The 26,399-nt window shown below is 46.2% G+C and overlaps 1 protein-coding gene and 1 long non-coding RNA gene across 3 annotated transcripts in view; one reads left to right on the top strand and one right to left on the bottom strand.

Moving 5' to 3' along the window:
- The window catches only part of MYO18A (myosin XVIIIA), a 778,205-nt gene extending 764,998 nt beyond the window's left edge, over nucleotides 1–13,207 (bottom strand). For both annotated transcript variants that reach the window (XM_086955115.1, XM_086955123.1), the window contains exon 1: nucleotides 13,130–13,207. The gene's annotated coding sequence lies outside the window, so the exon portion shown is untranslated. The remainder of the gene's footprint in view (nucleotides 1–13,129) is intronic.
- The window catches only part of LOC147730321 (uncharacterized), a 280,470-nt gene that overhangs the window by 210,336 nt on the left and 43,735 nt on the right, over nucleotides 1–26,399 (top strand). The window lies entirely within an intron of this gene.

Raw genomic sequence — 26,399 nt, 5'->3', positions numbered from 1 at the left:
TCAAGCTCAACACTAAAACAATGAAATGAGAAATCATCCACCAACAAATTGCAACTTCTTAATCTGTATCGTCACTAGAAGACTCCAACGGATGTACAGATTTGTGCAGACGTTATGACATAAAATGTAAGATATATCAAGCATAGTGACCTCCAGGGGTGGAGAAACAAAGCAGGTCTTCTACAGGGTGAGCACCACAAGGAATCCAAAGTCTTTACAGATTCGATTCTACCCCTAATAACCAGTTTGTCTGTGGCGGTAACACAGCCCACCTATTTACAGCAGCCGATTTCAAAATTGTCTTCTGATATTACTTGTCCTTTTTATCTCAACAATTTTATGCCTTATTCTCATGGGACATTTTTTACATTTTAGACATTTCTGCCAGGTCTGTTTTTGCAGAGTTCCTGGTTTTCTCAATGATGGGAATGACAGTAATCATTTTTTGGGGGTCTGTGTAATGGCATATTGCTAATTAATAGTTACTTTGCGATTAGAAAGGTCACCCATTGAGGAGAAAAACAGTAATTTTTACCCAGTCCTGAATCAATAACAATTATCAGCTATAGGCATTCTGGAATGTTGCCTGGTGTGATGACATGTGCTTAGGTTTAGAGAGTTAATCTGACATAATTCACTATCTGGACCCTCTAAAGGTGCATCCATGCCCTCTAATGTCGGACTCTGAACAGCCTTTGTGGTGTGTGTTTTATAAGGCATGAGCAATAGAATGATATTGTTTGTCTTGTTCCGCAAAGTAAATGGCTGTCCAACACCTCCTGGCTTGAGTTGAGTTCAAGGACAGACGGCCATTCTCTCTTTCTCTACACTTTAGATGTAGTGTGGCACTGGTTTGAACATTGGGTTAATTCTGGTTTTAAATGGCCATCCTCTGACCAATGTTAAGGCTCTACTAATGTGTTGCGTGCGAGATGGAACATGTAGACAACCTGATGTTTTCTGTTGTATCTGTGGGCATTGGTAAGTGCGCGGAACATTACTTTAGCAACAATACACCTTTTGTGCCGAGTTGCGGGTCTGATGCTTCAGCAAGAGTTGCCTAAGTTTTTCTGTCCCCTCTATGAATGATGGGTGTTTTAGGGGAGGGCTGTAGTGTTGGCAAGTAACAGTTAGTCAAATTGCATTTGAAGCTTAAACATAGGAATGAATGTGAAATTATTCTCAATTTGCGATTCGCAATTTGCTAATCGCAAATTGAGAATAATTTCAAGGGTGCAGGGGTGTCCAAAGGACACCCTGCTGCACCCCTGAAATAAGCATGGGTGCACATGTGGTGCACATACATGCCCTAAGGGCATGTATGTGCATCACATGGCACATTGAAAATGCAAAAATCGGCATTTTTGAAGAAATTAGCAAATTACCACCAACTTGAAGTTGGTGGTTAATTTGCGATTCCTTAAGGACAATTAGCAAAATTTTTTTGCTTCATACACTGCATTTAAGGGATCGCAAATTTTGAGATTCCTTAAATGCAATCCCAAAATAAGGAATCGCAAATTTGCAATTCCTTATTTTGCACTGAAATTTGCTACATACATACCATTTTGCTCAAATGAGTTCGCAAACGCTGAAATTCTGCGAATTTCGGCGTTTGGGAACCCATTTCAGCTTCATACATCTGGCCCTAAGGCCCTTATTATGATGTCGGTCTGACCGCAACTGACCGACAGACATCTAGCTATGCAGTCCGACCGCCGCAGTTTGATGCGTCAGTCGGAGTTAGGGGACGGAGGGACCGACCGCTGCTTTTCCGACAGGCTCCAGGAGCCTGTCGGGGCAGCGGTCAGAAAGTAATCCCCTACAACCGGGCGACGCCTACACCGGCACCGCCGTAGGGATTACAATGGCATTAAAGGGCTGTCAGAAACTGACTTTGGGTTCTCTTAGCAGGGCCCCCGTCCCTCCGTGGCCTCCGCTGTGTTGGCCCGGGGGGCACCTATGGTGTCCCCCAAAACATCCATATTCCCCATGCCAGGCATCAAATGGTGCCTGGCACTCAGTGCATGGATGTTTGTAAACATCCATGTTCCCAATGCGGGTTGTGCAGCAGCCCTTTTCCGGCCTCTGCACAAGCCGCAATGGATGTTTACGACCACCGCCTCTAGGGGGGTCACATCCAAATTCGTCAGATGGAACCGCAACTACTAGTCGGTCGGTTTCCATTCCGACATGGTGGAGTGAAGCGTAAACATGCACAACAAAGGATGGTACTGATGTTTCCTGACCACTCTTAATACAGAAACCACATGGTGAAGGCTTAAAGATATACAGGAAAAGCACATTTAAAAGACTCAACAGATGGGAATATGAACTTTTCTGCATGTTATGTTATGTTATGTTATGCATTTTGTAAAGCGCAAACAGCTGCCCCAGCAACGGGGCGTCCCGGCGCTAGAACCTTCTTAAAGAGAAGGCACCAAGCAGTAAGAATACATACCTTAATAAATGCTTCAACCCTGGAGAAGCAGCAAGAAACTACAACAGCACTTTATCAAATAAGTAAAGATAATGCACTACGGATTACAACACACAAAATGTCAAGTGCTGGAGGCTGGGAAGACATCAGCAAAACCTTATTATTTGATTGTATTCAAGCAAAATCCGGGGTGGAGTGGCACATCCCGAGGAATTCCATTTGTATTAATTTACTAGGACAAATGCTGTTCCAAGTAAAGAACAGGTTCATAAGAACATAAGTGGTGCTCTTAATCCCGAGGAGGGAGGTGGTTGCTTACAGGTTAGTGGGTGGACATCTAGTGATGATGTGCCGGTAGGTTTGGTTTGAGAGCAGCAGTGAGGGCAAGAGTTGCAAAACATGCATTCAAACCAGAGATAAAAGAGTCTAGGAGAGGTATGTTGGGGTAGGTATGTTACTCAAAAACTTTGAAACCAGTATTAGTAATTTGTGCAGGGACATAAGTCTGGCAGACAGGCAAACCCTTTGGTATTAATAGGTGGTGTTTGGTATATGCCGTGGTAGGGGTGGAGGGTGATTTGCTGGGTGGTGGGACTAGAATATCGTTGTCAGCATATTATCTGGCGTAAGCATTCTGTGCAGTTACCTTCACTCAATGGCACGATCTATTTTTTAAATATTATTTCGGACAGAATGCTTGGATCAGACAACATTTCTCATATTCAACCTTTGGGGGCGGGGATTAATAAAGTTTAAAGTAGAAAGGTTTATTCCTATGTTTATGGGAGAGAATATTTACTAGAGTAGACTGACCAGAAAACTTCATGAAAACCCATCTTGCTCATGACACGTATGTTGATGACATCTTTGGCTCTATGGAAGGGGAAGATCGGGTGGGACTTCTGAATTTTATGGCACCTAAACCCTGGCTGCAGTGGCAGCCTTCGAAAACCGTATACCAGAACTGAAAAGTAGCACAAGGTTTTAGGACCCAGACATCAGAGTATTATGGATTTGTTTATTTAGAGGAGTTGAGCAAGTGCGAGCACAGAGACAATATTGTAAGTAGACAGGTGTAAATGTGAGACTCGGAAAATAAGAGAGAGAATGAGGGAGGGAGCGAGAGACAGAAAGAAAGAGAACAAGACCATTTGAGTATCATCTGCCTGCAAGGGGCAAGAAAGGGAAGCCCAATCAGCATTTTTTAGAGATTTCTTAAAATTCTTAATTGCGATTAGCAAATTCCTAATCGCAATTAAGGAATAATTTCCCATTCATTTCTATGGGCTAGGAGGCCCATAGGAATGAATGTGAAATTATTCTCAATTTGCGATTCTCAATTTGCTAATCGCCAATTGAGAATAATTTCAAGGGTGCAGACACTCTGTTGCACCCCTGAAATAAGCATGGGTGTACATGTGGTGCACATACATGCCCTAAGGAATACAATTGTTCCTGCCAATATACAAAGAAAAAAGTGACCTGATACGCCCAGAAGAAAGTAAGCTCTTTCCTCAACTGCTGAAGGAGCGAAGCCTGTCTGTGCCACTTTGAGTCGGTCTGTGTGGCTGTTCCTCACTTTTGTTACATTACGCCTGCTGGCACCAGCTCGAAAAATACCATCAAATCCATCTGCATGCTGGATACCTACGAACTGTAGTTCAATATGATCCATCTGTTCTTAAGCCAATTGGAGAGGAGTATTCTTCCCAAATTATAAATCAGTGCTTGCTTCATCGAGGTTAGTTGCCATACAAATCACGTGGTATTGGCACAGATGACAGAACGTATCAGGTCATGTGTGACACCTTCAGCCATTGTCACTTTTAGCTGACAGCACTTTGCATGCTGGGACTTTCAGGTCATTACAATGGCAACGCAGAAATTACAAGTACAAAAAGGCAAAATGGTAATGGCTAAAAAACAGAACTGGCTCCTGGTGAAACATGCACCTTATAGCAGTGCTGTACTGCACTACATCTCATCCTGGTTTCTTCTGAGTAATATATCGAAGCACTGCCACCTAGTCCCCAAATTTAAAAATGTATTAGATTTTTTCCCCAAAGTTCACAATCCGGATATGGCATTCTGGATTCGACCCGACTAGGCTGTCTGGCGCCAAGAGACACCCATGGGTGCGAACCACAACCAAAATGCTTAATACTCTTTGGGCTTGACCCCGGTGTGACAGATGGAAAGGCACAGTGGGGTTAAAGGTACAATACACTGTTATGCCAAAGGAGAGGTAACACGGGCACCTTTGTTTGATAACTGCATGCCTGATGCCAGGCTACCTTCCCTTTACCAGCCTCCATCACCAGAAATGACTCAGAACACTCCCAACTAGACCCACAAATACCAAACTCTGAGGCGACAGAGGCATGAAAGATGTTTCTGCAGAACAGAGGAGCCAGACAGAAGGAGAAAACACATTAACATCAACAACCCATGAGCAGGCAACTCCACACAGTGTTTTGCGTCATTTTCCTAGGAGTAAAACAGAATGAATTAGATCCTGTTTTTTGGAGCAGAGCCCCTGCTTTACCCGAACCAAACTAACTACCCTCTTTTTCCCTCTGGCCTGGGCCGAATTTTTTAATCACGTTCAATAGGCTGACCCCATTTCCTTTCCCCCTATGTACAAGAGGTCAATGAAAAACCTAAGCGCTTCTAGAGGGCTTTACTGGCACAAATAATGTATGCACTGGCAGGAAGGAGCACTGTGTAAGCTTCAGGATATGTAATGGCTCCCCATTGGCATTCCTCTCTGTTCACATTAACAACAACAAAAGATGATACACTTTGAAAGTGAGTGATAGGGAATCCGTCCAGTACTTCTATCTTGCAGCCCACAGAGGTGGGTGGCATAGATAACACATAACATGACGTGTGCAATGTAAAGCACTCAATCACCCCAACAGGTTTCTTGGTGCTACGCCACAATGCTGTTACTCAATGGTACTCAATTTATACACAACAGGAAGATGACAGGCTAAAAGGGCCCACCGGGATTCGAACCCGTGGCCACGAGGCCACACTCAGATGGGTCCCTTCATTAGTCCAAGACAGGGCGGGTACGAAGACAAAAAGAGTGGACTAGGAAGGGGGTCAGAAGCCTCCCTCTCTTCTCATCAGAATGGCTTGAAAATGGCTACCCTACTGGAACAGTTCCACGTCACTGGCTCTGAAATTGTATACCAAACAGGGTTTTCGGGTAATTATAAGTGGAGCTCACTTCCTGGGTCTGTAAGTATGTCTACCATTTCAGGAACGAGAATTCCTCTTTCAAAGGGTAAACACAACAAACAAATTTCTGCTCCGGAGAGTGAACAGCGACACAAGACAAAGGCCAAGTCAGTTAACACAGCAGAACCCGCCTTGAACCCAGTGTGGAGGTGACGGCCTTTGGAGTGGCTTGGCAGACGCCAAGGCATTTAACAAGCTTGTCTGACCCAGCTCTCTCCTAGGTGGAACCGCCGCGTACACTAGTTGGCATAATTAAAGCGTACACCGCCTATGACTACACAATCCGCACAGCAAAGGACATTCAAGGCTAACTCTCCCCGAAACACAGGAGGCTGGCTGCAGGAGAACACAAGAGAAACAGTAATAAAATCAAAGTGGCAGGAAAAGAAAACAAACCAAAGTGTGCGCCAAACATTGACACAAGGATACAATGTGACGCCTGCTGCTTAAAACAATACAAAAAGAAAACAGTAAACTTGTTCACGGGCCTGCAATTTAAAACCACTTAAGAGTAACTCTGTACTGACCTTAACTACAGCTCCTTCGACAAAATGCTTTCAAGTACGAGCCCCACTACAGATAAAAGCAGGACTTGTTTTGGAATGTGCAGCATCCGCCAAAGTAAGTTGAGGCATGAGTCTGTTGTTGAAGCTCTCCTATACTTACTTCATGCTCAGATGCGTCACTGTGCTCATAGCATGGCCCCAGAACGAGTCCCCACTAATGTGGCATAACCTCCATTCAACTAATGAGCCGAGTCTTATTAACACCGGTTATTTAGGTTTTTAAAAGTAATAAGCACATAAACCCCCACATCAGGTGTCCATGCGAGTGCCGGAGCACCATAGATTTGTGCTACATACATGTTAGGGTCGTTGCAGCACAATGGCCCTCTTGTGCATGTGGCAAGCATCTTTAAGTTGGCTTCTCTTTTACCTATCTGCAATGATGAGAACACCACTCCAGAGTTAGACCCAGCGATGGTGAGAACTAATCTCCTTCACGAGTCCGAACCTGCAATGACCAGAATTAACTTCTTGCCGAGTCAGACTTTGCAGTGACAAAAATGATACTCAACTGTAATTGCCGTTATATAGTGCTTACTACCCCTAACGAGGCGTTGTAGTAGCACTTTACGGCAAGTACCATGCTACTCCGGGACCCAAGGTTAGTGGTTAATCCAGTCGTTCAATGTTGGTTATTGTGATTAGTCACGTATGCTCAAGAAAAAAACAATGCACTCATTTACTCCAGTTACTTTGTGATAGATTATATTAATACCAGTCAGGTGTGATCATTAATGGTGGCAGTGTGGTTTCAGGGGAAGGGTTGATGAGCGAGATAGGCTGGGGGAGATTAAATAACGTTAGGTTGCAGGAATAGGGTTCCTGAGCCAGACCTTGTTATGACGAGAACAACCTCTTTACTGAGTGCGATTCTATGATGATGAGAATGAACCTCATTCTTGATTTAGACCCTGTGATGACGGAACAAACGTGATTACTAAATCTGACTCTGCAATGACCAGAATGAACCTCATTCCTGAGTTAGGTCTTACGATGAAGAGAACAAGCCTGATTCCTGAGTCAGATCCTGCAAGGACAAGAACAAACCGGATTCCTGAGTTTTACCATTTGATGAAGAAACCCCAGGCCTCGTATCCTGCAGCGCAAACATCAGAAGAAGAGCAGGTCCACTCAGTACTTCTATAACCTGTGCATTAGGAGACACTGGACCCTTTCATTGGACTACTGCCCGGTGGCAGCTTCTCCGCTAATGCGGAGGAGCCTCACCCCACTGAGAAGGTCAAAAAGGTCAAAATAAAATGATAATAACTCATTATTATAACAAAAAGTTTACATGCTTGCTCAGCTGGGGTAAGATAGGCTGCTTGGCTCAGAGAGCAGGCCAGGTTAGGAGTGGTTTGGCCACTGCTAGTGCGCATGATACTTAGCCCGGCCTCTCGGGCCAGTAAAACCCTCATGCGCACTTTGTATGTTCTCCATGCAGGCTGCATTACAGGCTGCATGGAGAACATGCCCATCCTCCCATTCTCTGACTGAGCGCAGGTCCACGGCGCTCAGACCAATCACAACACTGCATTGCAGCATTTTGATTGGCTATTGGGAGGCTGGGAGCCAGGAGCTTCCTGCCCTGGAAGTGGGCGCTGAGGATCAAGAGGCAGCGGCGGCAGCAGACAGGTAAGTGTATTGTAATTTTCACTCCATACCCAACCACCCCCACGACCAGCCCTTCCTACCGCTGGCAAAAATCAGCCGCCACTGCTAGTACTGTCACCAGACCAACAACAGTGTTTACAATGAACTAACAACACTACAGGGCCGTTATTGACTTGTGAAGTTTTGGCACTGCTGCTACCACAATTAAGGGGACACATGAAGGTAGACCAATCCTATTGAACGACCAAAATCTTTCCAAAAGTACATCAGAGTAATGGGTGGTGGTATATGTACTGATGGCCACAAAATACGTTATGAACTGTATAGGATTGTAACTTACGAGTGCAGCAAAAAAATGTGTGATCTTCTTTTGGGAACATAAACATTTAAGCAGGTCATGTTTCTGAACACAGCACAATTAATTACAATTACAAGACAATGACAGACCACTGGTTCAAAAGAACCAGTGATAAAATTATGAAACTGTCCCCTGGTTTACAAGCAGTGGCCGTGGTGCTAAGCACTCCGGCCTAGGAAACAGATAGAACAGCATCTTACAAAACCTGTAGCATCTAATGTCTGGTGTGGAATGTATTTTTTACAAGTACTACTTGCAGCAATGACAAGCATCAAATCTGCATTTGTGACACTAAGCAGACCTCCAACTTGTGTAGGAGTCCGTCTACCATCACCTACCTATTATTCATCCATTCACCCATCAACCCTCTATTTACAGAGCTGGAGTCAGTCAACAGGTGCTTTCTCACCTACTCGTTCACTCTCAAGGCCAAGTGCTCCCAAGAGGAGTTGGTACATTAAGAGATCGTAGAAATATGATATACCAATTACAGGAATGAAGTGTTAAGCAAAACACAAGAAAAGAGTATGGGCATTGATGAGTGAGTTAGATCGTGGAGTAGCCGAGACTCCACCACTTAACTAGAGAATGAGAGCCAGCATGTAAGGATGAAAATCCAGTGCACTCAGCTATAGGAATGGCAACCTGTGACTTTTGGCCTTTCCCCTGTTTGTAATGTTTTCATATGGCTCTGTGGTGGCAGCTTTGAGGCAGCAAATGACAGCGTCAGACCCTGCCTGGATAATTAGCACAAAATTGGTCCTCATTTTATCCACTAGGGAGTAACCTATCTAGCGGACTTTGGGCGAATGACAGCATAATTCAGATCTGTGTATGGGAGCCATTTGTATCTAACCCTGGGAGAGATAGGTAATAAAGAAAGTAAAAACACTCATGTGGTGTATTCAACATGTTGGTAACCTTAGTAGTTGGGTGCCAGTTGCCTTCAACATTATAACCAAACTTATACAGAAAACAAAGTTGTCTAGAGCAGGGCCTGGGACATTTGATTCGAAGACTCAAACCCTACTGTCAACAGAAGTGGATTGCACAATATAGTGGCAAAGGCTAAAGACGTTCGACCTCCAAGTTTCCCCCATTGAGACATGGCAGGTTGTAGAAGGTCCTTTTCTAAAAATTGTAAAATTGTATTTTTTTAAAGAAGATAAATTCCTGAAGGTGTTGGAGAACTCGTGTCCAAGTGACTTTATGGAGTAAATACACATAGCTGAATGAAATTCGGGCCCCCACTATCAGCCAGTGCAGACTTCACCTGGAGGTGGACAAATGGTCCAAACTAATAGAGCCTATTCTAAACTCCTCGATTTTCAAATTATATACATCACCTTAGCATAGTAAAATCTGCATTGGTAAATGACCCTGCCACTGTCTGTTTGAGATTAGCTGGATGAAGCAAATTGTTAATATAACCTACACAGATAGAAGCTTATATTTTTAGGAATAAATACAATTTCTGTCTCGATAGATACATGCATTTCTAAAAAAGACTTCAAAATTCTTCTATGTCACGTGACATTTTGGCAATAAAAATGAGGCATCCCACCATAAATCAGCAGATGGTTGCGACTGCTTATGCTACTGAAACAGGATGACTTTGGTTTTGGCTCCTTTCAGCTGCATCTAGCTGAGGCATGTCTGGGATTCGATCCCTGACGAGCCAATACAAAGATTAGTGGATTGATGAGGAGATCCATATGGATTGTCTAGAATGTGATAGCAATCAGTGTGCAAATACAAAATGAGACCCCTTTCCTCAATAAGTGATAATGGTATTTGATCAAAGTGAGGGGCAGGTGAGAGGGAAGCGACTTCTCTTGAGTCACGTACTACATTAAAGGTACAGAATTGACCCAGTCGAAAGGACCTAAAAAAAATAAAAAAAAAGGTGAATATACCGGTTTACCTTCGGTATCTTGAACTGTCTAATGCAACTCCTGCAAAAGAGTGTCCTATGATGGTGAAAACAACTGAGAGGGTTGATAACATCAGCATGGCTATGTTGCTCTGTCGGTGAACTTTGAAATATTATCTGAAACATCAGGGATTGCCATCTCCGAGATGTGACGGGATGATAACCATGTAGCATTCCTAGCTCATACAAATGCCCCTTTGATTACTTGACTATGAATTGTTTTCAGTAACATGCTAACCCCTTGTACATCTGTTCCAGCTCTGTAACTGTTTGAACCATATGGTGTAATTGCCACTTTCTCGGTTTTGTTTAGTAAAAGAAAAGCAATTTTTTATTTTAGGACAATGGACAAAGTGAAGGGGCAAAAACACACAAGATGGCTGGGGCAAGTGAGAGGTGTGATGTCAATAACTGGGACAATATCAGTACAGGGGCAGTAAAATGAGAGCAGTGACAGGAAGGAAAATGCTAGTGGCAGAAGAGAGGAGACAGTCATATGAGATAGGGCCATCAACTGGAGAGACGGGGAGTGACAAGCAGTCACTCCCCGTCAGTTACAGAAGAGAGAGATATGCAGAGAAATGAGACATGAGCTTTGACCTGCAGGTATACCAGGCACCAGGAGCCCCTCAAGGAAAAAGATTATTATACCCACAGCTAAAAAGCCAGACAATATTTAGAAAATTTGACACTACGCTTCAGGTTAGCACCACGGATCGCTGTTCTCACTAAAAAAACATAAAGCACCTTTTTAATCCAAGTGGCAAATCTTGGGAACTCCATGACAGACAAAATTGGCAGTAGTCTGGAACGTTTAAAGTTCAGAAGGAAGGAGAAACATGGCTGTTTCTCAAATAAGTCCCAGTCTATTAATGCCAATATATAGCTTGGGACAAATATTTATTGACACACTACTTTTTTTTATAACCGTTTTATTGGGGTTTTTATTTAACATTTCAGATAAACAGTAGTATCCTAGTAAACATACATCTATACTATTACCAATTTACATTCTTTACTAATGTTCTAGCTATTGACACTCTACTTATGGTTGGTGGCAGTCCGACACCTGTAAGCACAGATGCACACACCATGAAGACAAACACAGCCACGCATCTAGGACACACTGAGCAGCCAAAACTCCATACAAAGGCCATTTAATGAGCTTAGTTTCAAATATGAGCAACTTACCAACCAAACCTTCTTGAAACTATAACACCTGCTTCAACCATCTTAACCCTTCATGAGTCACCTACCAAAACACTCTATACTAAGTGGATTGGTACTCAGGGGTTGAGAGACGGCTCTGTTGGGTGGAAAATGAAGGACTTTAACATGGTTATTTACCTGCAGATTTGGATCAAGAATAAACATTCTCCATCTCTTCTGCTAATCATGCATAGATTAACAGTAACATAAGTGTGGCCACTTGACACTAGATGGATGGGTACTCACAGTAGCTTAAGTCCAATGGTTTCAACTGGTGAAATTGAGAAGTCTAACACAGTCCTGCCATGAAAGTCTGAATCCATACTAAATACTCCCCGTCTGTTCGATTAATCATCTGCTCCCGCCCCTACCAATTAACACACTTCGAGCCATTACTCATCATCTTGGCACGCCTTCTGCTGCAGCTAGAACTGCAATCGACTGACTGAAAATTGTTAACTCCCAGAGGATCTGCAGAGCTAACCAGGGCCAACGGACCCTAAATAGGAAAGACTATCTTTCACACCTGTCACGCACCTTATTGCTAAGCTGTGCATCGCACGACAAGATAAGAGCTCCTCTCTGGTCACTCACACAGGGCAGAAAAACGCTTCCCACATTGGCCCATAACTAAGCAAACACTCATTCACCCACATTTAAGCTTGCTCCTAGTCTGGGAAGGTGCTCCAATGCGGTACATAGGATTTGAAGCGCCATATAAATGAGATCAGTCTCTAAGAAGGGCCAGTGAAGTAGCACAGGAAGTGAATTTAGAGTGATAGAAACAGTTGTGCATTGAATACCCTCTAGCCGACCGGTTAAAGCAGACGGTGGAGTGCTGGGGTTAGTTTCTGTGCTCATGATGCAATGCACAAATAAGAACTGTGCTTTCTTATTCAGCAGCACTGTATAAAAATTAAACAAGGAGACTACTCAAAGTGAGACAGTTTCTCCACCAAATGCTGGTGGTGGAGTCAATTTTCACCAGAAAATCTAGTCGAGCTACCATACCAGGAGGGTAGAGGGGGGAAGAGGTTCACAGGACTGAAAGTTGCAGGGATGCATTATAGTTCTTCATGCTGTTGACTGGTGGCACAAGAAGGACCATCTTTGAAATGGGAAGTGTAGAAGGAGCGCCTGAGGTGTGGAGGCGGATATAATAAGTCTCAGATCTGAGGGGTATAGATGTATTTTTCTCAAGAGCCCGAGTTGTGCAGAGTAAGAGTCTGAGTTGTGCAAAGTTGTGGGGAGCTTCTTAGAAGATAAGGACATACACCGTCAGGGCTCTGTGGTGAAAGAGTTGCCATGTAAATGATGTACACAGGTGAGTATTATGTAGGTAGATCTCGCGATTAGACTGAGGACAATGGCAATGCATCTGAAATGAAAAGGGGAGAATTTTAAGATATGAGAAAAAAAAAAGAAATAAAAAGAAAGGGCGTAAGACTGAAAAAGAGAGCAAGAACTCACTGGAGAAGAAATGAAGCAACGGAGGAAAAATAAATATATGTGGAACGTTAGTAAATATGGAAAATAACTGCAGTTTAAAAAGACCTGAATGGCGAGGAGAAACTGCAGATATGACAGAACAAACAAAAGCGAACACAGGAGAAAAAATGTAACCGAGCACATAGGACAATGTGTACATAAAGTGGTCCACATATGCGACCTTTCAGTTAAAAAAATACACAATCGTCAATGCAGCCAGGCGCAGCACACACACCAATCCTCCTCAATCAAAGATTGCCGAACCCCAGACTTACCTCCCTTCTCCCGGTCTTAAAAATCCGATTGCCTCTGCTTTGCTATTGACCACACAGTACTTCACAACTGAAGGCAAGGAGAGCCAATGGCAATGCTAGTTTATACTGACTGACACGCTCGAGGGTTGTACTAGGAGGGGTCGGGTGACAGATCCTCCCCTTAAAGCCTCCCATTGGATAGAAAGGAGAAGGGCCCGCCTGGAAAAGATGACACGGCTCTGGAAGTGATCGCTTTGCAATCCTGGAAGTGACCGCCCAGGTGGGCCGGAAGTCGTTGCCCCAGTTGCAAGTGAGTCGCTATTCCAGGCGGTGTTTACTGGGGATTCCCACGCTTCGGTCTGTGCTGCCGCCTGTTGGAAAGGGAGCGTTTTACTAACCCGAACTGTAGTACAGGCCGAGGTAGGGTGCAGTTCAGTGACCGTGTCAGGTTAGAGAGGATGGGCCTTAGCATCACCTTGTACAATGGGTGTAGCAGACGGGGAGCACTGATCATCGCATGAATGAGATGTTATTAGCCCTATTCCCCCGCCCTTTGCCTCGGGTGAATTTTTGTAGCAGCCCTCGGTGTCTGTGAGTGCATTACGCCTAGTGACAAACATGGGTTGCCGCTTGCCACTTTTAAACCTGGGAGTGTGAATGTCACCGATGTGAAAGTGCTGTGCGCTTTTGCAGACTTCCTTTTTTCCAAGTATAGGCCACACACTTTGATTTGTGTGTGTGGTCTGCTGCAGTGGTCTGTGTGTCCCAGCAACTAACACAGTATAATACTGGTGAGGTAGCTTAGGTGGTCAATGTATGTGCTGGAATGATGTATGTAATCAGGAGGTCACTGGTGTGAATCATAATAAAATATGTTTGAAAGTTCATGCCTTCTACATAGAAAAGCTTGCAACGTTCAAGTCTCTTGTTTAAATCCTAATAAGGTAGCATAGGGTGACCAACTGGCATAGGTGCAAATTCAGGACGGTGAGTGTAAAAATTCAGGACAAAGGGTCAAAATTCAGGACAAAAGGTCAAAATTCAGGACCAAACATCGGGACAAAAGGTAGGTTTTACAGATACGTCAGAGGTGGTCGCACAATAGTATATATGTAAGTAAATAGACAACCATCTAAGTACAAGTCAAAATAGGTTTATATTAGGTTGAGACAATCGTGCACTTCAGGGTTTTTCCCTATGGCTGCAGCTTGCTGCCTTAGACAATTAAAACATTTGCATCTCGCATTGTACATTAATTACCAGACAATGGTGAACCACACCTGAATATAACTGAAGCAGCTTTTATTGTTGATTGAAAGCTACTGGACATATAAGGAACTTTGCAGTACCAGCCCCCAGTAACAAAACCGCCCCCCCCCCCCCCCCCCCCCTTTCCAGCCTACCAGGGAAACACCCTATGCCCGGTCTGGCCAGTCCTGCCTTGCTATCACCCTTCAATGGTGCCCCTCGTCTTCACTTGGACCGTCTCTCATGTGTATTTAATTTCTCTTATAGTGTTACTCATCCCAATTATGTAGGGCAGGGTTTTGGAGTGCGTTACATCACACATTATATAGAGACAATGACTCATATTAACGTGAAAGTCAATGTATAGGAAATGCTACTTAAGATAATGGGTGCTACAAGGTGTAATCATTATTTTATCTATTATTCAGTCTTTCACCATTTATTCTGTCCTTTCATCTATGTGCCCATTTATATCCAAACATATTAAACCATTTGCAAACCTATCCACCATATATCCTTCCATCCATCATTACACTCATCCATCCCTCCATCCACCCTTTCAGTCATCCATCCATTATTCATCTATCCACCCTTTCACCCCATCCATCCGTACAGTCATCCATCCACTCCTTCACCCATCCATCTATTCACTCATCCATCCAGCCATTTACCCTTTCACCCATCCAGCCATTTATTCATTCACTTACTCATCCATCCACCCAGTCACTTATCCTTCCACCCATTCACCTTTTCAGTCATTCATCCTCCCTTTCTCTCTCCATCCCCCTTTCACTTATCCATCCATCTATCCATCATCCACCCATCCATCTACTCATCCATTCATTTATACCATCCATTTATCCTATTACTCATCCGTCCTTTCACTCATCCATACATCCATTCTCTCATCCATCGACCCTTTCACTTCTTCACTCATCTATTCATCCTTTTGTCCATCTACCCCTTTCACTCATCCATCCATACATTCGCCATTTCACTTATCAATTCAATCCATCCATCCTTTCACTCATCTATCCACCCATTCACTTGCCCATCTAAGATTTCACTCATCCATCCATCTTTCATGCACCCATCCACCCTTTTACCCATCCATCTACCCTTCCACCCATACATCCATCTATTTACCTTTTCCCTCATCCATACTTCCACTCGTCCATCCATCCTTTTTTCTATCCATTCACCCTTTCATTCATCCATCCAGCAATTCACACATTCCTTCACTTATTTACTCACCCACCTTATCACATTATGAGCTGAGCCTTTGTCTACAGAGTTGCAGACAGAAGAGGCCCATGAAGAACTTCACCCTCGCTGTAGTTCCTAAAGCAAGTGGTGGGGTGGGGTGGGGGAAAGTTCACTATGCCCCTGCACATAGGCCGTCTGAAAACGTAGAAGTCATGAGTCACACATGATGAACATTGCCAGGATGTGAGGTGACTGTGACATGGTGTTCTTTCCAGGGCTTGAAGTGGTGTAAAAAAAACGGGGGGGGGGGTCTCTTCAAAGGGGGTGTTCGATGTAATTAAGGGCGTAGTTTAAAACACCTAGGCTAAAAATCAGTACTAGCGTAGTGTTCCACCCGACTGGTATTATGTTGTTTCTGTCATTGCAATACAGCAGGTATCATTAGACCAACAAAAACCAGGACTATTGGCTTTGTCAATGGTTGTTAGTTGTTTAAAATAAGAAAAAGCTGCAACCATGGCTTTGTTGGATATAATATTGAAAATACTTCAGTTAAAAAATGATGAGACCGTGAAAGAACGATAACCCGTTCTTTTTAACTTATTTTGCAGGTTTCTTTATATAAACTGTTTTCTTACGTTGCTAAAGTTGCAGCATTAGCGTTTTGCCTTTTAATTTACAGAACGCCCTGCTGTACACCGAGGCATGAGGAGGCCGCCACATGCTTTACCAGCCCAGACTGCCCCATTGACATTCTGTATGTGGCAATCAGCCCCATACAGAATGACAATGAGCGGGTGGGGCTGCTCTTTTGCTCAAGGAGGAGCGCGAGGCGCCCCATCAGGAAGGCGAGGCCTCTCAAAGGGGAGCAGTGCTGCTCCCTGTGACGCCAAAATTACGGACAAAAGGCGTCCGTAAAAGGTTTCCTCACGGACAACCGACGTGAGGCCCAAATTACTGACTGTCCGTGAAATTTACAGACGGTTGGTCACCCTAAGGTAGCATAGTGACTACTAGCTTTTAATGCACATATAGTTGTGTTACATGCATGCGACAAGTTCCTATTGTGGTGAGTAGTTCACTAGGTTATGCACCTACTTCGTGCTTGTGCGTTTAAGGATCAAGACACACGCTTTTTGTCGAAATGCTTTTTGATGTGTGCAAATAAATAGATTAAAACTGGAGGCCGTAATTAGCTTTCGTTTTTGTGCGGCCTGTAAAATTCAGGAGTGCAACTAGACTTGCACTACGGAGTGGGCTAACAGGTACACCAATGGAGGAGGGGCTAACATGTCAGAGCTATCCTTAGAGCTAATACAAGAAAATATTGTATTTCAAACATATTGGTCAAACCCAATATGATTCTCCAGAAACATGTTTTAGTGTATTTGACAGTGTTTGTAGGCTAGTGACCGAGATCTTTTAAAAGAGGGAATGGTTTTAAAACAGGGAATGTGTCATTTGACAACTAAAAAGTAGCTTCTACAAATTTCAGTTCAAAGCGTTTAGTAACCAGTTTTCCCAAAGTTTCAAGACTACAACACTTTTTTGCAAATTCTCCCAAAAATAATTCTGTTAAATGACCAAGAGCTCTTGAAATATTAGCAAATACATCTTCAGGAAGACACTCCTGCATCAGTGTTAACTTAAGTTACTTTTTCATTCTGCTTGTTAGGATGTTGTACATATATGTACACGTCTGAGAAAATTGATTTTAGTTGATTAAAGCTCCGGATTTTGGATGTGGGACTGGTTGGTCTTGGGTTTGGTTCCTAATGCATTTCCCATTCCTTCTGAGATTGAATAAGTTCCAGTCAGTTGGCAGTATTATAGCATGTTTTATTCTCTGCCGAGGTTGTGGCATTTTAAATCAACATGTTGTTAACACCCCACATTGAGCATTTCTCATATGAGATGACTGAGCTACATCCTTAGAGGAACAGGAAGACACCAAACCTAAATAACTTCCAAAAAAAAGATAGTGCTAATGGTGTTCCACCATGCAAAGGAAACAAATGTTCTGTCAAGCTCCAGAACACACAAAATGTGTCACTTATGGGCATTTGTCCTGCGAAGAGGGAACATCAACAGAAATAGGGCCTCTTAATAGCATATCTGATGACTATGATTTTAGTTTGTTCTGAAGCCCACAGCACATAAGGGGCCAAATACCCTAAAATATCAATGTTTTTAAATCCTACGGTGGGAATGTGCATTATTAAATGCACCATTTCTTCTGAATTTCTTCTCATTCCTTTGAGAAGAATGACCATATTCTCTATATGGTTGTTCCTCAATGTCTGTACTAATTATAGCAATTATCCTGGCCTGCGTAGAGAAAGGGGCAGCCCCGAATAGGGCACAAGAGGGGCATCACTTTGACAACATGGTTACCGGTTTGTCACAGTAACACTGGTACAGGTGATGTCGAAAGTAGTGATTTTTATGGGGCAATCATTTTGCATTGGTTACCTTATATACACTATATCAGACGTTTTTTGCTTTTGACAGACCCAGGCTTAGTTTGGCCACAGAATATGGTTTCACAAGCATTTTGCTGCCAAACTGCATTATTTTCAAGAGGCACGACATAGCGATGCAATGCTTACATAAGACAAGTCAAGGTGTACTGCCTTTGTATAAACACCATCTAAGAGGAAAACCACACAAGGCTCACATTAAAGCAAATTCTATATTTGTCTTACAATTCACTGTGAAAAACTGATCATAGATACATTTGCTTTATGCAGAAAAGGTATGCCTCTGGTTAGACATAAATTATATGCTCAGGCCTCATAGCTGAGTTATCTCTCAGTCTACCTTTAAGGTAAGGCGCCAGATACCTGAGCTTTCCATCAGGTGACAATGCTTCATCACCAAAGTGCATAAACCACAACCCATCATTTTCACTCAATTTGTTCTAAAATTGCTCCCAATTTACCCCCAGCCTAGCATTTTTTTCTGTGAGGTCACAATAAATATGTACATAAAACCTAAGCACTTAAGATATACGTTACATTAAATTATTACTTATAAAGTTCAAAAAACTTCCTTAGGCATCTTATTGCTGAACTAACCACATCATTTTTTAGAGCCTTCCTCCATGTTGAATTGTCCTCTATTTTACACAGGTCAATATGGGGTGCATTCCAAACAAACTAAACCAAAATAGCGAGGAAACATTCCTGCCTACAACCTTCCCTCACCACCCAAACTGGCCATTTCTAAATCTGGAGGAGAGGAGGAGGGAAGAGCCAAAACTAAGGGATGGCTTTGACTTAGAATATACTCATAAGCAGCATGGGCCCTCTTTTACAATAGGTTATGTGGGCTTTATAATTGGGTAATATTTATTTATTCATTTATTTATTGAGTTTGTAAAGCGCGACAGATACCCGTATGGGTTTCCCAGCGCTGATTGACAAAAGTAACCTGACACCGACAAAGTGAGATCTACTGATTAAAGAGCCACGTTTTCACAGCTCTTCGAAAGCAAGCATGGTTGACCTCCGTGCGAACAGCCAGAGGGAGGGAGTTCTAGAGTCTGGGTCCCAAGTTGGCAAAAGCACTGCCCCCCCATTCTGGACAGTCTATACTTGGGAACACAGAATAAATGTTGAGAAGAGGAACGGAGCGAGCGGGAAGGAGATTAGGGCTTAACTAGCAACAGAAGATAAAGGGGAGCTACACCCATTTTGATCTTGTGCATGTAGCATAGCGTCTTGATCTTTACGCGGCTTTCTATGCGGAGCTGAGCGGCGGCATTCTGGACTAATTGGAGTCTGCGTGTGACCGCCTTGGTGGACCCCAGATAGAGCACGTTACCATAGTCCAATCTGGAGGTCACCAAGGCGTCAACCACGGATCTCTGAGTATTCGAGGGAAGCATCCAGAAGATTTTTCTAAGCTACCGCAAGATGGTGAAGCAGGTGGCTGCCACTTTGTTGGCTTGGTCCTTCATAGATAGGCCCCTATCGATAATCACTCCAAGGTTACGCACATGAGCAGACGGAACCGCCAGTGACTCGGGCTGCAGAGATCAGGTTTGTTGCCCAAAACCAGAACCTCCGTCTTCCCACCATTTAATGTAAGCAAATTGCTGTTCATCCAGTTGGCTATGTCACTGAGTCCAATTTCCAAAGGGGATGGCAAAGTGGGGTCAGCTTGGGATAGAGAAAAAAAATTTTGTGAATCGTCAGCGTAGGTGAATAAATTAAGCCCGGACCTTTGAGCAATGTAAGCCAGAGGGGTGACATAGAGATTAAACAAAAGGGGACTCTGGATAGAACCCTGGGGTACACCGTGTGGGGACAAGTAAACTTTGGAAGTGGAAAGATTAGAAAAAATTTGAAAGGTCCGGTCCTTCAGGAAGGACGAGAGCCAATCTAGGGCTTTGCCACCATTACCAATGTGTGAGCAAATTTAAAGGCTGCTTGGGAGACAGTATATATCTTTAATGGGGTGATTTGAGGCTTCATGGTTTCAAAAATTCATTCTTTTTAAGAGGTAATGGCAGGGTGTTATCAGCTGAGTTCTGTAGTTTGTCCAGATGGAAACTTAAAATCAGGGTTTGTGCTAGGTACAGTCGGATTGGGGATTACTAAAAATATATTTATTTTAACTACCTTGCTTCATCTTTAACATGATATGGAGCAGATCTACCCAAACTTGGTGCTGCGTAAAGTGGCGCAAACTTCAGAAATAGAATTTACTTTCAACCGCAAATTATTTTGACTTGGAAGTAGCCATAAAGTCATGCAGAACAGTGCTTGTGTTGCTTCTTGTCAAGTTGGTGACCCGTGGGGTGGTTCATGGGCATTCCCATGCAACCACCTGTGGTTTTCGACTCAATTCCCTATACACCGACAATGGTAGTCAGGACCTTGTGCCAAAAGAAATAGCGGTAACTCAAGGCATTTAATTAAAAGGAGAAATATTCTTATTTCTCCGAACTTTTCCAATATTACATGTTTACTGAACTCTACAGCACACACATATTGAGATTAAATGTCTTAAACTGCGCCTTAACATAGTACTTTGCACTGAAGAATTACCTGTGGTAGATAGCACGCTCTCATGCTTGCACTATGTTGCCAAGATATGTATGTTGTGCTAGGTAACCAGTTAGTGCACCTGTACTCAGGAAGAGAGCAAAAGGGCCATATCTTTGTAGATATGGTCCAGTCCTGCTCTCTACCTTTCATTTTTTTTTTTTTTTTTTTTTTTTAAATATATTTTTATTGCAGGAATCAGTAAATCGTTACATTTTCGACCAGCATTATAGATCAAACAAAATCAATGAAATGCAACCCTCCGTCCCCCAGCAGTATGTACCCTTACACAGCCATTCAGCCCACAACCCTACGGTCGGACGGCGAAATTCAATGGGGGCTCAGCAGGAAGGCGAAGCTGGTCCGGATGATCCACTGTCCGTCATCTGCTTTTCCAAACAAGCCTACAAAACCCAGAAAGAAAACCCCACCCTCAAAACACTATGAACCAAAGTAATCCCTACCCAACCCCGCCATCAGTGCACGGTAACAACCGCATTAGGATCTGTGAGAGGACCCATGAGGAAAGCAACAGAGCTTTAAAGTGCAAACGTCTATCGGGACTCGGGGCGAGCTGCTTCCTCACTTTCGGAGTCGCTGGGGGCGCAATAATCCCTGAGGGCCTGCACTAACGTCTCCCATTCTAGCGCTGCCTCCTGTGCCTTCTCGTTATGCTGTCTCCTAGCTAGCTGGTATCTCAGTGTGCTTTCCCCCGCTGCCCACTTCAAGAGTTCGCTGTGCCACCGGCTCCCTGTCGGACCAGCCCGTGCCTTCCAGTTCCTGGTCACCTCTCGTTTAGCAAGGAGAAGCCCCAAATCGATGAATTTGCTGGTAATTTTGTTTTTGGGGGTATGTGGAAACCAGTGTAGGAGTCCCACTGCTGCATCAACCGATAAGGATCTCCCTGTCACCTCCTCCAGGGTCTTCCCCACTTCCATCCAATAGGAGGACAATCCCGGGCAGGACCACAACATGTGGAGGTCTGCCTCCGGCGCCGGGCATCTGGGGCAGTCCGCCGAGCTCGTAGCAAAATATCGTTGGATTTTCGCCGGGGTCAGATATGCCCTATGGAGTACGTAGTAGTGGACCAATTGAAAGCGGGCGTGGCGTGTGCCCTTCCAGGCTCGCCGCACCAGTTGGGACCAGGTAGTCTCCGGGATCTCCTTGCCTATGTCCTCCTCCCAACGGGTTCTCAGAGTAGTGAGGGGAGCCAGCCCCTCATTGATCAGTCTACCGTAGAGGCAAGTGACCGCCTTCACCGTACCCGCAGACATCATGACGTATTGGCACACCGGAGATATAGGGGGTTCCTCTTGCCCGTATTTCCAGTGCGCCTGGATCGCTCGGACCAAGGCCGAGTGCAATAGAAAGTCGCCGCGAGGAACCTCGAAGCGATCAATGAGCTCCTGAAAGGGCAAGAGCGCCCCGTCCTCGTAGAGGTCACCTACCAATTGTAAGCCTGCGTCCTCCCAGTTTGCCAACCGTGACCAATCACCGCCATGGGGCAAGGCCGTCAGCATCCCTAAAGGTATTTCGGGCGCATACGGTATTCTCAGGTGGCCCCGGGCGTGAGCTCGGTTCCAACATAGGCGAATGGTCTTCTCCTCTAGCGACAAGTCCTGTAAGGCCAAACGTTGTCGCAGCGCTATGAAGGAGAGAACATGCCTGGCCATACCCGTACCTCTCCTGTCTTCTGGGCCCCGGAATTCCCGGGCGATCTCCTGGGTGAAGGTCTGGAGCTGCGCCGCTAAGTAGTACTTTTCAAAGTCCGGCACCGCAAGCCCACCCTCGGCTTTCGGCCTCATCAGGGTCCTGAGGGCCACCCTTCGGCGACCCGAGCCCCAGAGGAATCCGACCATCATTGATCGTAATAGTCTAAAAGTGGCCGGTGGGACCCAGATCGGTAGCGCCCGGAAATAATACAGCAACCGGGGAAGCGCCACCATTTTGAGCAAAGCGATCCGCCCTGCCACCGAGAGCGGTAGTGTAGCCCAGAAGTCCATACTGCCCCGTAGTGCTCGAGTGCCGCGGGCAATGTTCCCATCCAGGAGGTCAGATGGTTCATGGTAGACGTACACCCCCAGGTACTTAAAGCAGTCAGGTTCCCATCTAATCTCTCTACTGAGAGCAGGGCCAGGGGTGCCTTTGCGAACCGGGAAAAGACAGGTCTTAGCCCAATTCACCCGGAGGCCCGAGACCTCCCCAAACGTCGTGAGCGCCGTCGCAGCTCCATGCAGGGCAACAATCGGGTCCTCAAGAAAGAGCAGCAGGTCGTCGGCATACAGCGAAATGTAGTGTGGGCCCGAAGGTGTCCACAAGCCATTATAATGGGCTCCCGATCGGAGGTGCAGCGCAAGTGGCTCCACCGCCAGCGCAAAGAGAAGCGGGGATAACGAACAACCCTGTCTCGTGCCTCTCTCCACCGGGTATTGTGAGGAAATCAGCGGGCCCGCCCGAACCCTGGCCGATGCAGAGGCATACAGGACCGTGGTCCACCTGATGAAGCCCTCGCCAAGGCCGAACCTCCGTAACACAGTGCTCAGGTAGTCCCATTCCAGGCTGTCAAAAGCCTTCTCTAAGTCTACCGATAGGACTACCGGGCACGGGGCATCCACGAGCGGTTCTCCCAGCAAGCGGAACAACCTGCGGATGTTCATGGTCGTGTTTCGCCTGGGGATGAATCCAGCCTGGTCTTCATGTACCAGAGAGCTCATGTGACCCAGCAGCCTCGAAGCCAAGATGCTGCTCAATATTTTATAGTCAACCGTCAACATTGATAAGGGACGGTAAGACCCCGGATCGGACGAGTCCCTTCCCGGCTTGAGGAGGGGAACCACTAAGGCCTCGCACATTGAGCCTGGGAGCCGACCAAGCCTCTTCGCCTCTCTATATACTATTAATAACCTTGGGGCTAGGAGATCAGCATAAGCTGCATAAAATTCCACAGGAAGGCCGTCTAGGCCCGGGGTCTTATTCCTCGCCATCTTTTTAATGGCGCTGCGGATCTCTCCCAGTTCTATGTCGGACCCCAGGGCCTTCGCCACGTCCTGCTCCACTGTTTGGAGCTCCAGGGGCCGTAGATAATTATCAAGCAGGTCAGGGTCTCTGACAGAGCGACTGCGGTACAAACGTTCGTAGTAGTGTAGGTAGCAGCTCAGAATCCCAGGCTGAGTGTGTACCACGGTCCCATCCGCCATGCGCATGGACGTCGTCAATGAGGACTGGCGCGTAGGGTTGGCAAGCCATGCCAGCAACGCGCTCGACCTATCCCCCTCTGCGAGGGACCTAACCGTGTAGGCCTTGTAGTCGAAACAGCGCAGCCGTTCGACCTCTGCCGCTACCGCCTCCTTCGCCTCCGCCGTGCGTTCCTGTAGTTCAGGGCGCCCGGGACGGCGGAGTTCCAACTCGCGGAGTTTCCGATCAGCTGTGTCTAAGTCGGCAAGGATAATTCGCCTCATGCCGACCTTCTTGGAAATACAGTATCCCCTCACCACCACCTTAAAAGCGTCCCATTCCAGCGCTCTCGAGCTCGCGGTGCCCCCGTTGGACGCGAAGTACTCCGAGATCTTATCTCCTAGGTCCGCTTTGAAAACGCTGTCCTCAAGGATCTCGGGACGTAACTTCCAGGTGGGCACCGCAGGCACCCCAGGAAACCAACGAAGGTCCAGCAGGAGGGGGTTATGATCTGAGATGGTCCTGGCCAAATATTCAGATCGAACCGCCGCTGAAACCAGTTCCGCCGAGCCAAGAAATCCGTCCAGTCTAACGTGTAACTCATGTAGGCCCGAGAAGTAGGAAGAGTCCCTAGTTGCGGGGTGTTGTGCCCTCCAAATATCCGTTAGACCCCAGTGTGTCTGCCAGTCCCTACGACCTTTAGCCACACGGCGAACCGGAGAATCAGGGAGGGGCGGATGCGAGCGGTCAGTTTCCACATCCACTACTGAATTGAAATCTCCACCGAGCAGGAGGGGCCCGGAGAAGAAGTGGGCCAACGAGCCCGATAACCTGGAAAGGAAGGCAATCTGGTCTATATTGGGAGCGTACACACAGCAAACGTTTAGGTCCCTCCCTCCCAAAGTGCCCGAAATGGCCACATAACGCCCCTCTGGATCTATCACTGTTTTCGTGACCTGGAAGGGAACCCCAGCTCTAACCCAAATCAGCGCCCCTCTGGCATACGCGGAGTACGAAGTGCAAAAGACCTGCCCCCTCCACCTACGCTGTAGCGCCGCCCCTTCCGCCTTGTTCAGATGGGTCTCCTGCAGCAGCGCCATTTGTACCCCTCTACGCACTAAATAAGCGTGGACTTTGTGACGCCTAGACATGGTGTGGAGCCCCCGCACGTTCCAAGTAATGCATTTCACATTAGCAACATCAGCCATTGTCCCATATCGTTCGTGCAAAGTCTCCCCATCCGGGTCCCAACAAAGAAAGAGCATCAATCAACCCAGCACTGATGGCGGCCATTTTCCCCAACCAAAACTTAACAACCCCAGTTCGAACCAAACCCCCATCCACCCTCCCCAGAACAGGACCCAAATAGCACCATCTAGTTCCCATCCAAACCATACCCTCCAAAAAACCCCTGTCCCCGACTAATCCTGCGGTCGCCACCATAGGAAGGCCTTAAGGGCCAGGTGCGGGCCGGGCGTTGGCAGTGGGCCCTCGATGCCCTGGCTACCAGGACCAAAGTAAGCCCAAAACAGTACCAGAAACCCTCGGGGCAAAAGCAAGACACCCCACCCCCCCTTCCCCGGGAGTCAGCATCAATCGTCGGTACTCGCCACCCCCGTGTCGGGCCCCCGCCCAAATGGATGTAGCTCACCCCGTTAACCCTGTCCATCCAGAAGGTCCTCCACCGATTTCGGTGTGATCAACGGCGTGTGGACGCTATCAGTCACCGATTCCTCGGAGTCCGTCGTTACCCCCTCGTCACCAGGGTCCGCTTCCTCTTCAATGGTACCGTCTCGTGAGCCAGACAGCGCAGATAACACCTCCAGCACTCCCTTCCGCTCTGTCGATGTCTCCGCAGTTGAGGGTCCGCCTGATCGGCCACGGCGACTCCGAATCCTCTTGGACCGCCGTCTCTGCTCCGGCTCCGCCGCCAGCTGAGATGAGGAGCTAAAGCCATCTTTCCCGGCTCTATAGAGTTCAAGCCAGTTACAGACATCCTCCGGGGTATCAAAGAATTGTGTCTTGTCATCGACAATTATGCGGAGCCTTGCAGGAAATAGGAGCGAGTATTGGATGCCCTCGCTCCGGAGCTCGCGCTTGACCGCCAAAAATGAAAAACGCCTGCGTTGGGTTTCATAGGTGTAATCCGGGAAGATGTTCACCTGGCTGTTCGCCACTTTGAATGGGCCATTATGTCTGGCGGCATTGAGGATGAGGTCTCTGTCCCGAAAGTGCAATAACCGTGCCACCACCGGTCGCGGGTCACGTCCCTGTTGTGGTGGCCTCGCTGGGACTCTATGAGCTTGCTCCAGGGTGTAGAAGGAGGATAGACCCTCCGGGGCCACCGTGTCTCGGAGCCAGGCTTCCAAGTATGCCACCATATCGCCATCCTCAATCTTCTCCGGCAGGCCCACCACACGAATGTTTCGCCTGTTACGGCCTTCCGCATCTTCCGCTCGCTGCTCCAGGGCAGTAATCCGGGACAGGGCATCCTTCATAGTCGCGGCCAAGGTTCGCTGCGCCGGCTCCAAGGTTTTCACCGAGCTCTCCACTTCCTTGACCCTATCCGAAAGCTTGCCGTGATCCGCTCTAAGGAGGCCTAGGCTCGTCGC

This window comes from Lissotriton vulgaris, chromosome 2_1 (genome assembly GCF_964263255.1).
Source record: "Lissotriton vulgaris chromosome 2_1, aLisVul1.2, whole genome shotgun sequence".
NCBI lineage: Eukaryota > Metazoa > Chordata > Amphibia > Caudata > Salamandridae > Lissotriton > Lissotriton vulgaris.
This window is presented reverse-complemented; position numbering and strand designations above follow the sequence as displayed.